The sequence below is a fragment of the Tasmannia lanceolata genome, unplaced genomic scaffold (assembly GCF_043159265.1).
Source record: "Tasmannia lanceolata isolate RefF3 unplaced genomic scaffold, GAP_Taslan_0.1 ptg000016l, whole genome shotgun sequence".
Classification (NCBI taxonomy): Eukaryota; Viridiplantae; Streptophyta; class Magnoliopsida; order Canellales; family Winteraceae; genus Tasmannia; species Tasmannia lanceolata.
The window spans coordinates 6,594,652-6,606,870 of record NW_027518693.1 but is presented as its reverse complement, the minus strand read 5'-3'; the positions used below and the strand labels follow the sequence as shown (position 1 = coordinate 6,606,870).

Here is a 12,219-nt window from a genome sequence, read left to right as displayed (position 1 = left end):
ATATAATATAACTGATGTATGTTCTAATATAAGCCCAATAAGATGATGGACCGGTGTAGTGGGCCTACATGGGCTAGAGTCCATTAACTAGTCACTAACCCTAGTGTATCTCTATTTATAGGGGCTGGAGGCAACAAACTTGGTATTCCAAATTAGATACCTTGGGTGTAATGCTTCAAGCAACCTCTTGCTTGATCTAATTCAACTAACACCCTAGCGCCTCTGTACTGCTTCAAATGAAGCATGGGTTGGTGGTGAAGGTGAGACAAAGATGTCCTAGGGCATGAACAATTGTATTAATGGGGAAGACAACTCCGGTTACCTATACCTGTGGTTAAATTCAGTCATAAATAAGGGAGCTTGCTATGTTATTTTACGTAATATATCTATGAATGGTTACTACAACCATCATTCGTGTATGAATCCTTATGTAATCTTAATGTTATGCTTGGCGTGCTTTGTATCTTTTTATATGATGCCTGACCGTGAGAATTACAAGGGCTAGGTTTGCCACCTAGCCCTTGTTACTTTGACGGTCGGCCACCATATAAAATCTTGTATCTTAAATACCCCAAACCGTAATGGTCATTTGAAATTTGGAGAGGGCCATTTTTGTTAATTATGTTAAGTTAGGAACTTCCTATAAATACTAATGTTAAGTCCTAATTTCTTTTAGGGTAAACCCTAGATGAGAGGGCCGGAAGAGACTGCCGAACGATATGCCTGCTTGATCTGCCCCCACTTGGTTTCCAGTCACTCTAAAGAAAACCCCCAAAGTGGAAGTTGCCTGCATAAAGAGTGCACATGGCAACTTTTTTAGATGTAAAAAAAAAAACAAATTGTTGCAATTTTTAGGAGGACAAAAGTATCCTTATCACGTTGAAATATGCAGGAAGTTTCTTCAAAACATTTTGCAGCCAAGTTTTGCTCCCTTCTGGCCCAACCCAAACTACCATAGATTGAAAGTGGAAATCCAATGGCCAAGAAGAAGTAGCGACTCCCTTTCACGATTTGGAGTTGGAAATAAAAACTGTTAACTAACCAACTTCTCCAAAACCTTAAGCTGTTGGAGAAAGGCGTTATTTATCTTTTATACTTTAACACTCCCCCGCACGTGTAGCCCACTTGGCAAACACGTGGCACATGTGGTCCCAACTTTGGGCTGACCATCGCATGTGGATTTTTGCTATCCGAGAGGTTTGAACTCGAGAGCTTTGGCTCTGATCCCATTTTAACTAACCAACTTCCCCAAAAGCTTAAGCAGTTGGAGAAAGACGTTGTTTATCTTTTATACTTTAACAAAAACCAACTCAACTTTCTGTCCTCAAAATTCTCTCCTTTATTCGCTACATATTACTCTCTTTCTCTCTTTATTTTTAGCCAATAGAATCCCAACTCTCTCATTATCCAAAACTAATTAATTAGATAATTAGTTAATCTCACATACAACGCTATTGCGGTATATGCATTTGCGTGCATACACTATTGCTCGTGCATATATCTTCCACATTTACACATATAATCAAATTTATATGTCCATGCACTCTATAAATTCGGGACCCGATTTCTCTAATAATTCTTACTGGTTAAGCGAGTTATGAGTGGGATCATCACAAGAATCTAACAACCCATTATGTTGGACTCGACGAGCCCTACTATGACCATGCTTTGTAGTCCAACCATGATCACACTTAAGCAAGGGGCCCACACTAGGGCATTGCCTTGAAGACGAATGTCAGATTACCAAAATGCCCCTAATCACATCTCCATGTGTATATCCTTCTTCTAATCCTCATTTACTGGACTGGCCTCTATGGGAGGTGGGCACTTACTACCCCCTGGGCCCCCACGAGGTATACCTTCCAATTAGCCAGTCTGGACCAACAAATGGGTTTACAAATTATATTTGAAATACAAATATACAATTTTGGAAAAATTCTTTGATAAACAATTTACCAAATCACCTAATTGGGTATTTTTAAAGGTCCGAGTTGTGATCGAAACTGTAAATGACTTTCCTCTTGTCGAGGCAGTGGATTCCTTGTTGGGTATCCCTATTGATCTCACGGGTTACGCTATAGCACATTATACCCAAATATAATCTCATGGGTTACCCTATTATTCCTTGTCCATGGGTTATTCTAGGATTTAGTCATCTTGTTCAGTGCGTAAACCATTTACTACAACCATGCAGCCTGCTTAGGGTTCACTACCCATGTCACGCCCTAAACCCGCGCATACCCGTGGCTCACCTACACGATCATGCAAGGCCACTTATGATAGCACCTGTCCAACATAGCATGTATGCAGAGCAACTAAAATTCTAATTCCATTTAACCATAAAAGGTTCCACAATTAATATCCAAATTAATTCACCTCTCATGAGGTTCAATCAATAATGAAATACCAAATCACTAATCTGTCTCTACTAAATACTAAAAGAAAGTAAATGAATCTAAGAATGTTAAAGCTAACTAAATCCTCGCTCGCCCCATTCCCCTTTCTGCGTCTGTATCTATTTCTCGCTCTCTGAAAAAACAACATATGTGGAATGAGCTAACACCCAGAGAGAGTGAACAAGTGTCAGATGGATCAAGTATGTAACATAACATTCAAAGTTTCAAACTTCAAAATCATTTTACTTTTCCAAAATGCATAAAAAAGAGCAATAGATCAAGAATATTATACGAATTCCATGAGGTGCATATAAAAATAAGTGTTTAGAGTCAATAGTCTATACCAACTGGTATTTACCTAATTACCCCACAAAACACACACACACACACTCTCTCTCTCTCTCTCTCTCTCTCTCTCTCTCAAACCCTAAGTCTTAAACAACAACGGTTTAGATCTTTTAACAATTTATCTCTACTTTTTAATAAAATCACACGGACCCATCTTGTTCAAAGATCCAAACTGTTCATTTGTTAGGCGCCAACGTGATAAAACCATCTCCATGTGGAGCCTAACAAGTGATGGTTTTATTATGTTGGGGCCTAACAAGTGAACGGTTTGGATCAGAGAGTTACGACCTGGAGATTATTTTAGGGGAAAAGCCTGTTTACGTCATGGCCCAACAAATGAAAACTTCGGATCTTTGAACGAAGTGGACCACAATGAATATTTTCCATATGGTGTCTATATGCCGTTGCACGTACTTTTTAAATACTATGGGGCCACCTTCCTCAATAATATAAACCATTCAGTTGTTGGGCTCCAAAAATCTTCTCCATATAGGATGATCCTAACCTTCCATTCACTAGAGAGTTCTATTTGGTGTAATCTGTCTACATATTAGAGTGTTAGGATCATCCTATGGATCGAAATCATTTTTGGGGCACAGTCTATTTAGATTTGGGGCCACCAATTGAATGGTTTGGATTTTCGAACAAGGTGGGCTCCTTTGTTTTTAAAAAATAATAGGCCATCTAAGCAAAGACGTAATATGGGTGGGACCCACGTATCCCTAGCCCTGTATTTTTTAAAACTACAATAAGTTCAGAGATCTAAAAGACCTAGATTTTTAATCGTGCGATTTAATTGGCGTAACTTTTATATGGTGCCCGAGCATGAAGTCCAATATTTTTTGGAAGGTACACTGAGACCCACTTCAGATGATGATCCAAGCCGTTCATTTGTGAGGCCACAATGCTGATAGTCCGCACACCACATATCATCTCCATAGGATGATGCTAACCTTCCGATCTATCGACGTTTCTATAATGTATAGTTGTTGTACAAAAGGGAGGGTTAGGATCATTATGTGGAGATGATCTGCAGGGGACATCCTATTTACGTTGTGGCCCAACAAATGAACACTTTCGAGGTTTCTATATACTGTACAGCCCTTGCACAAAATGGAGGGTTAGGATCTTCATGTGGAGATGATATGCGGGGTACAACCTATATACGTCGTGGTCCAACAAATGAACGGTTTGGATCATCCTTTGAAGTGAGCCCCACTGTTTGCAGCATATAAAACTCCTGGAGAGAGAGAGAGAGAGAGAGAGAGAGAGAGAGAGAGAGAGAGAGAGTTTGAGTTTGTGGGTAATTCGGTAAATACCGGTTGTGAGCTTCACCAATGAGGTTTTGAAAGGGGCGAATTTATGAGCGCCCAAGAAAATTTACTTTGATCCGGTCGTTGGACAAAAAGTATCTAACATGCGAGAGCAGCCGCGAAATACCATTTGCGATGGACGCTAGCAAGTCCCTATTGAAAATATTCCGGCCAGTCTCTTGGTCTTTCGACGTTGTTTAGAAGCATCCATTATAGCCTGCACTTCATCAATTTCAATTTGAATTGTCTGGCCAAATTATTTTCAAATCCACACTTTGTAACTGTTACTTCTAAATAATTTCCCATTAGATTTTTTTAAACATTGCTATAGTATCCCAGAATTCATAATAACAGTAAACAATATGTCGAAATTTAATGAGAATACACTGAAGACGTTGTATAGTGACACACTAACACATGCATACACTACACAACACACATGACCACAACTGGTTCTATTACCATAACTATACTATATGAGATCTTACTCTCATTTTCACCATCAAACCATGCTTCATTTGAAGTAGAACAGATGCTTTAGGATAAACAGGGTGGCCTTCAACAACTTGAATATGAAAGTTGTAGAGCATGGCTGCAGCCACAGCTTTCATTTGAGTGAAAGTCACTTCCTTACCCAAACAACTCCTTGGCCCTGCATTGAATGCCAAGAACTTAAAAGAAGGTTCACTTTTCAATGTCCCTTCTTGAGATATCCATCTTTCTGGTTTGAATTCTAAGCAATCTTTCCCCCATACACTCTCCATCCTCGCCATGGCGTACGCAGTGAACACTATCTTTGTCCCGGGCCGAACCTTTACGCCGCTCGGAAGAACGTCTGGCTGCAAAACTCCCCTCACCCCAAGAGCGGTGGGGGGAAAAAGACGCAAAGATTCACATAAAGAAGCATGTAAATAAACCAACTTAGTGAGATCTTCAGTGTCAAACACCCTTGTCTTTATGAAACCTTCCTTTCTTGGCAAAATTGTCTTGAGTTCCTCTATGATTTTGGTTTCAGCCTTTGGATTCTTTGAGATTATCCAAAAGAACCAAGTAAGAGCTGAACTGGTTGTGTCTCTTCCTGCAAACAAATAGGCCAACATTGTGTCCCTAAGAAACTTATCTGATTTAGGAACAATGGTTTCATCTTGAAATTTGTCATCCATGTAAGATGTTAATAAATCAACAATTTCTTCTTCTTCTTCTTCTTCTTCCTCTTCTCCTTTCTCCCTTAGTTCTTCTCTTCTAGTTGCAATATATTGGGCCACAAAGCGATCCATTGTCTTCCAAGCTTCATCATATCTCTTCTCTCTCCCTATCCTTAACCACCTCTGCAACTTCCACCAGCTCGCCGGCAAAATATGTCGGTAGAATATCGCTTCCTCGGCTTCATCAATGGCAGTTGCAAATTCGACTTCAGGAAAACCCGGCGAAAGGCAGCCCGGATTTATACCAAAAACCAAGACGCAAGTGCTATCGAAAGTGAATCTCTGCATCACATCTTGCAAGTCCATAACTTTGTCATGTTGGGTTATGTGCTCAAGAATTGGGATAAGCCCCTTCTCCACAATTTCGCGGCTGTTCTTGGCTACGAATCGCCGGAATCTTCTTTGAGTTACACGGGAGATCGCCATTTTCCTGTGAATTTTCCATTTATCATAATCAACACTGAATAAGGATTCCCCGAAAATGTCGAACAATTCGACAAAATCCGGTCCCTTTGGGAAATTCAAGATGTTGGTAGATAAGATATGGGTCACATTAGCTGGATCACAAGTGATTACCAGCTCAAGGTGAGTGAACCCTGGTCCTTTGATCACAAATGTTCCTCCACGCTCTCTGAGAATTTCAGTCCCCCAATCAAACACGCGATGGAGGTTCAAATATAAAAGAGGAAGAGCTCCAAAGATAGGCCAGTTCACTTTGGTAGCATTATCTTTGCGACCCAAACTTCCAATGAAGAAGAAAGAAGCAATGGCTAACAAGATTTCAGGGTAGCTCAACAAGAAGCTTGATGAACCCAGAAACCATGTCCAAGCCATTATTGCTCTGCTTGAATCTTCACCTTTGTAAGGCTTGCATGAAGATACTTTATAGCTGGCCAATGCATTTCTCTTAGGAACGGAGCAAAGTTGAGAGTTAGGTGAGCGGCACCTACATTGGGACTTTTATCAGTTGCTGTGGGCCCGTGATGGTGCTGCCATGTGATACCATTTTGGCATGGAATTACCTTGATGAAGTATCAATGATTAAATTACAGCAATTCTAAGACCTTAAGCTTTTCGAGTAATAGGCTGTTTCACATGGTATCTGAGCTATTGCCTCACCTCGGGTCCTCGGTTCAAAACCCAACAACTTCTTGATAGTAAAAATCCACGTGTAAGCCAACCCAAAAAAGAGGGGCCACATATGAGGGGAAGCGTTGAAGTATAAATGAGTAAATAACACCAACTCTAAGGGGCCGTTTGGATACACGGATTTTAGAATTCATGTTTTAGTTTGAAAATAGTGTAAAAGAAGAGGGTTCATGAACAAGCTGTTGTATGCTGTCCTGAGAATGTTTCTTGGATTTTAAGTAAGAAATCCAGATTTTAGAAATCTCTCCCGCAGCCTGAGATTTCTAAAACCTGGAAACTTGGGACGATCGCCTGCTTTCTTGCTGTCGGAAATAAGGGCGAGAAATAAAAAAAGAGGGCTGGTCACTTTCTTCTCTCGTCTCCCATCAACAATTTTGAGGAAATTCAAGATTCTAAAATCCGCGTAGCCAAGCGACCCCTAAGAGTTTAAGTATACGATCCAACATTGAAAAGGGAGAGAAAGTTATTGGGCTATATATGTAAACTCTCCTTCTCCCAGTGTAGACACATTTTTCAGCATCTCCCAGAGGCAAGCCCGCGGAGTGAATTGGGTACGATTAGTGCTGCTGGAAAACAAAACTTGAGAGCGTGGGAAGACCCGGAACCAGACAATATTTACACAGTGGGGTCGGGGCATGACAAAATGATATCAGAACCATACCTCCCGCAATATGGTGTGCCAGCGAGGACTGGGCCCGAAGAGGTGTGGATTGTAAGATCCCACATTGAAAAGAGAGATAAAGTTCTTGGGCTATATATGTGAACTCTCCTTCTCCCTGTGTAGATGCGTTTTAGAATCTCCCTGCAAAGTGGTTCAGGCATGGTTAGTGCCACTGGAAAACATAATCGGGGAGGGTGGGAAGACTAGGAACCGGACAATATTTACGCAGTGTGGTAGGGGCATGACATTAAGCTTTTGGAGTAATTGGTTGTTTCACATAGATTCATGATCCATAATACAAAAACTAAAAAATGGACTCCATTTGAAACTGTGTTGAGTCGTGTCAACTCAAACGAGCTTGAAAAAAACTCAAGATGCATTAAAGGTGAGCATTATTTTACAGTTTTCACTTTTCATACATGCCAAGTTGTTGGTGAGTCACCACATCGTAATATAATGAGGCATGCTTGCATCGTATAGAACCAACCTACCTTTAATTGATTTGGAACTTCCCAGATCCTCAAATGGCCTGACAATCCATTTGAGGGAAATGATATAAATTAATAAAGACCTACACATGAAGTCTAGTGTTCAATCCATCATGATAAGAGGGGGGGGCGGGGGGGGGGGCGCTGGGGGGCTCACTCCACCAATATAGTTCCATCGTTACGTATACTTCACTCATTCCTACTACTCACAGAAATAAGTAGAGTTCACCGACTTACTATACCTTCGATCTTCCTCAGTTCACTTTATACTACTTATTGCAGGCTTTACATTACCTTCATTACTAACACTTTGTCTTCTGATGTTACAAGAACTCTGCAGCTGAAAGGAGAGTTCATCTAGAATGCCTTATGAAGGTCCCATTAATTTGAAAGGGTTGCTCCTACTTTTTGATGAAGTACCAATACAAGTAGAGTTCACTCACTATACCCTTTACTACACCACTTCCCTTTATATTTACATCGTGCACCCGACTCTTTGTTGAACTGAATATGACATTTTTTTACAGGGAAAAATAGCAATATGATTCATCCTTATTGAGTATTGTTGGTCTTTTTCGGGTTTACATTAGCTGCATTACTAGCACATTGACATCTGATGCGGACGGGAAAAGGAAATCAAATCTAAGTTATATACGTTCCAAGTGGGACAAACATGAAAGTCCTTCATTTTGGTATAGCAGTTTCACACCTTCCCATGTATTTTCCCGTGCTAAAATTCATAACAACACACCTATCCAACTTCACAACTAAATTAGGTGATTTCATTGATGGCCTATAACTTATATGAACACCCCTAATTGTCTTGCTGTTTAAGAAAGGGTAGGTTACCTACTTGAATTGTAGTTGGTTTTACCTCTCACAAAGGCTAGCAATTCGAAGTCAAATATATATATATATATATATATATATATATATATATATATATATATATATATATATATATATATATATATATACACACAATTTGCATACACATTTTGCCTCTATTGGACGAATGTTTCCTAAACCAAAAGTAATAGTCCCAACCATGGTCGGGTGTTTGTCTCTCTAAAGAACCCAATCCTCGATGACATCCGGTCACTTACAGATGTATACTTATGGGTTGTTTCGATCATATATATATATATATATATATAAGGAAAAAGAAAAAGAAAAAGAAAAGTTAAATCGAGAAAAAATTAGATGGACAAGAAGGATGTATTTTTTGAATAATAGGGAGAACGTACTTTAAGAAATATTTTTGTATAAACTTAGAAACAAAGTGTACATCGAACTATTAATCTGTCAATCTTGAATGACAACTTTAAAAGGAATGCTTGAATGCCGCATATATACTTCTAACACATAAAACATAACTTTGTAAAACACTAAGGCCCTGATTGTTTTGGATTTTGACAACCGATTGTGAGTACATAACTGATTATTAGACTCAAAATTAAACATAAGTTTGAGTCCAATATCATTAGCCTAAAAATGGTAGCCAAAGGCCGTTGACTTTTTGCTTGTTAAGGATCTGTTTCTTTCGACGTAAAATAGGCGTAAAACAAATTTTACGCTCATTTTCCACTTAAAAATGGGCATAAAATTTGTTTTACGCCCATTTTATAAGAAACAAAGCCTAAGAAAATGTTTACACTAAATCCAAATAATCGCTCATATGCACTTGACCGTGAACCTCAATTGCCCTTTCATTGACCAACATCAATGTATTACCCTACTTAATTAGTCTAAAGCTTTTAATACACAAGTTGAATGCGGCTGAGGGGTTCAACAAGGACGAGATCGTGACAATATCATAAAATATCTATCAAATAACCTATAATGAAAATTTACGACTTGTTTCGATGTAGGATATGAATTTTTGCAGAAAAATTAACAAAGAAAATTTCCATAGACATTTTTTTTTCCAGTTAGCAGAGTTACGTTTTTCATGAATAAAAAGGAAAAGTTATTAAAAAAAATGTTCATGTTATTGAAAACAAAGTGCAAGCCGATTAATTAATCTGTTAATCTTCAGTCATGGCAGGCATGCTGCATTGCACCTAATTCTAAGCATAACCAAACACAAAAACTTTTAGTTCCTGGATAATATCTTTAGACAATATTTTGAATTCACTGAGGGGCGCTCTAGCAGAAATGAGGTGAACGGGCGCCCCTATTGGCTGCAAGGGCAGTTATGAATTTAATACACTTTGACTTTCAACCATATAAATGCACAACCGTCCCATGTAGCCAATGGGTGCGCCTTTTCACCTCATTTCTTCTGCAAGGGCGCCCTTCAGTTTAGAATAACTCTGGAAAGAATTCATAAAGTAAATAAGAGGAATGATAGATGCAAGGGCCCTCTTTATGCAAGGGCCGGAGAAGGGCACTTGAACAGATCCATGGCATTTTAAAAGTCGGTTGAGAAACTGAATTCGGTTAAACTTAACGACGTGGATCTATTCAAGGGCCCTTCTATAGCCCTTGCATAAAGAGGGCCCTTGCAACTATCATTCCTCAATAAATTAAGTTATAGCAAAGGTGGAGAATTATATGGGTTTACTTCAAATGTCCCCTCAGTTGCCTGTGATCATCTAGGTCAAGTGGTCTCTCATTGCCCTACTTTAACGTATTACACTACATAATAAGTCAAAAGCTTTTAGTACGTTGGTTGCTTGGGCGTTGGGGGTTTAACACGCACGACACATGACAAATATCACAAAAAATCCATAAAATAAACGATATTAGGTACACAGTGTTACGTATCCACATGCAGGGTCCAATTAGAGTGGAATTGTTTGGAGTCAAAGTAGGAACTTGCAATGAATAATTTGTTCCCTCTCACTTTTTTTAGTTGGGAGAGGTCGTACTAGAGAGTGTAATGGGACTCAAACAAGTTGCGAAAGCCCAACCATACAAGGTAGAGGTCCGATATTTGATAAAGACACCCATCTAGGAAAGAAACTTCTTAACATGGGGCCATGTATTACAGGTTTTATCAGTTTTGATGCAATGGAGAAATTTCTGACATTATACTTTGGGAAATGATATCAACACTCCACCTTTTTAATAAGATGTGCGAAAGCATCTTATCGTTTAGTATTTAAAGGGCCGTCAGAAAGATATTACATTTCTCAAAAAGCTCTTTCAAGCTCTTTAAATACTAAATGACAACCTACTTCGTTCATGTTATTATAACATTGCAGTGCTGATATCATTCCCCTGTACTTTATGCTCAGTCAATTCCTTACCATGCTTGTTTAATTGTATGGTTTCGATGTTGTTCTTGGAATGCTTAGACTAACTAAGGAGTTGCTATATTGATTGCTTGTTTTTGAGCTCTTCATGAATATTGATTTTGCGTGGGATCAATGAGAACACCTGACTAGTCTAGCACTCGAGAGCTTTTAGTTAGTTTTTGGGACTTTTAGTTAAGACATGAGTAAATACTTGTTTCGAACAAGGTGGATGAATTGTGGTGGTTTGGACTGTAAGCTGGATTTGTAAAATGATATGATCTTGATAGTTGTTTATTAATTTAGTTATGGAGAGTTTACGTTGCTTTGATTACTGCCCAAGTGTATGAATATTTAAGAAGAATGCCTTGCGGGCTCGCGAGATTCTACTTGGCAAGCACGCGGGGTCTGTTGCGCCTTCGAGTAGGGAGCGGGCAGGAAATTATGTGAGTTCAAAAGATCTGGCACACAAAAGAAAGTGACTAGATCATCTAGATGTCATGTGGGTGTGCCTCGATCGACAAGGCTTCCAATATTGTAGCTTCTCACTTTATCCTTTCCCGACAAGATTTATTACTTGTTAACTTCAGCTTTTAAAGACCTTCTTCCAACAGTCAGATTACACCACGCAACTACACATGCAGTCAGATTACTCCTCGCAACTACACATGATAAGAGGGAAGCACTTAAAAGATTAGTTGTGTGCTTTTATTGCTTAAATTAATCTGTTTACTTCTCTCCGTACGTGAAGCTTTTAAACAAATTTATTGCGCTACTTCACTGACATCTCTCTACGTACAAGAGAGGGAAACTTTAAATAATAATAATTAAAAAAAAAACAAAATTTAAGCGCAATTTTGAGTGAAGAATTGAGGCAAAATTTATTTTACGCCCATATTATGTCCTCGATCAAGTGTACAAGTGTTGTTCATGTTTATGTAAGTTGGGCCATCATTAGTGAACCTACAAATGACAAGTGTAATTAATTCGTTGGTTCCATTTGTTTGGATTTTGAGTCCAAAACTGATTATTGGACTCGAAATCCTACCTAGGCTATGTTATTTTGGATGAGCCCAATTGTGACTCCAAACTGATTATCTGACTCAAAATCAAGACCATTGATTTTGTAGGTAATAGACTAATGGTGAGGCGACTCACATGGTCCCGGGCATCTAATGTGTTCCAAGTACTACAAAAGTCAATGGCGTTGCTTATCTTGGCAGAACCCTTAAAATGGCTTGATGGGTCAAGGTCCTAGGGTCATTCAATCAAGGAGTGCAAAAGTCACTCTCTTTTTAATTAGCTTATTCCCATTGAAAATTGATAATCACATTGACGGTCAAAACCAAATAGATGCACAATTAATGAACGGGGGCTTATAAATAATAGCCAAACAGGCATCATAAGCATGCAAATCTCC

The 12,219-nt window shown here is 39.0% G+C and overlaps 1 pseudogene; it reads right to left on the bottom strand.

The window, feature by feature from the left end:
- Window positions 1–4,346: 4,346 nt before the first annotated feature.
- On the bottom strand, window positions 4,347–6,152 carry LOC143848802 (alkane hydroxylase MAH1 pseudogene; annotated as a pseudogene).
- Window positions 6,153–12,219: the final 6,067 nt, after the last annotated feature.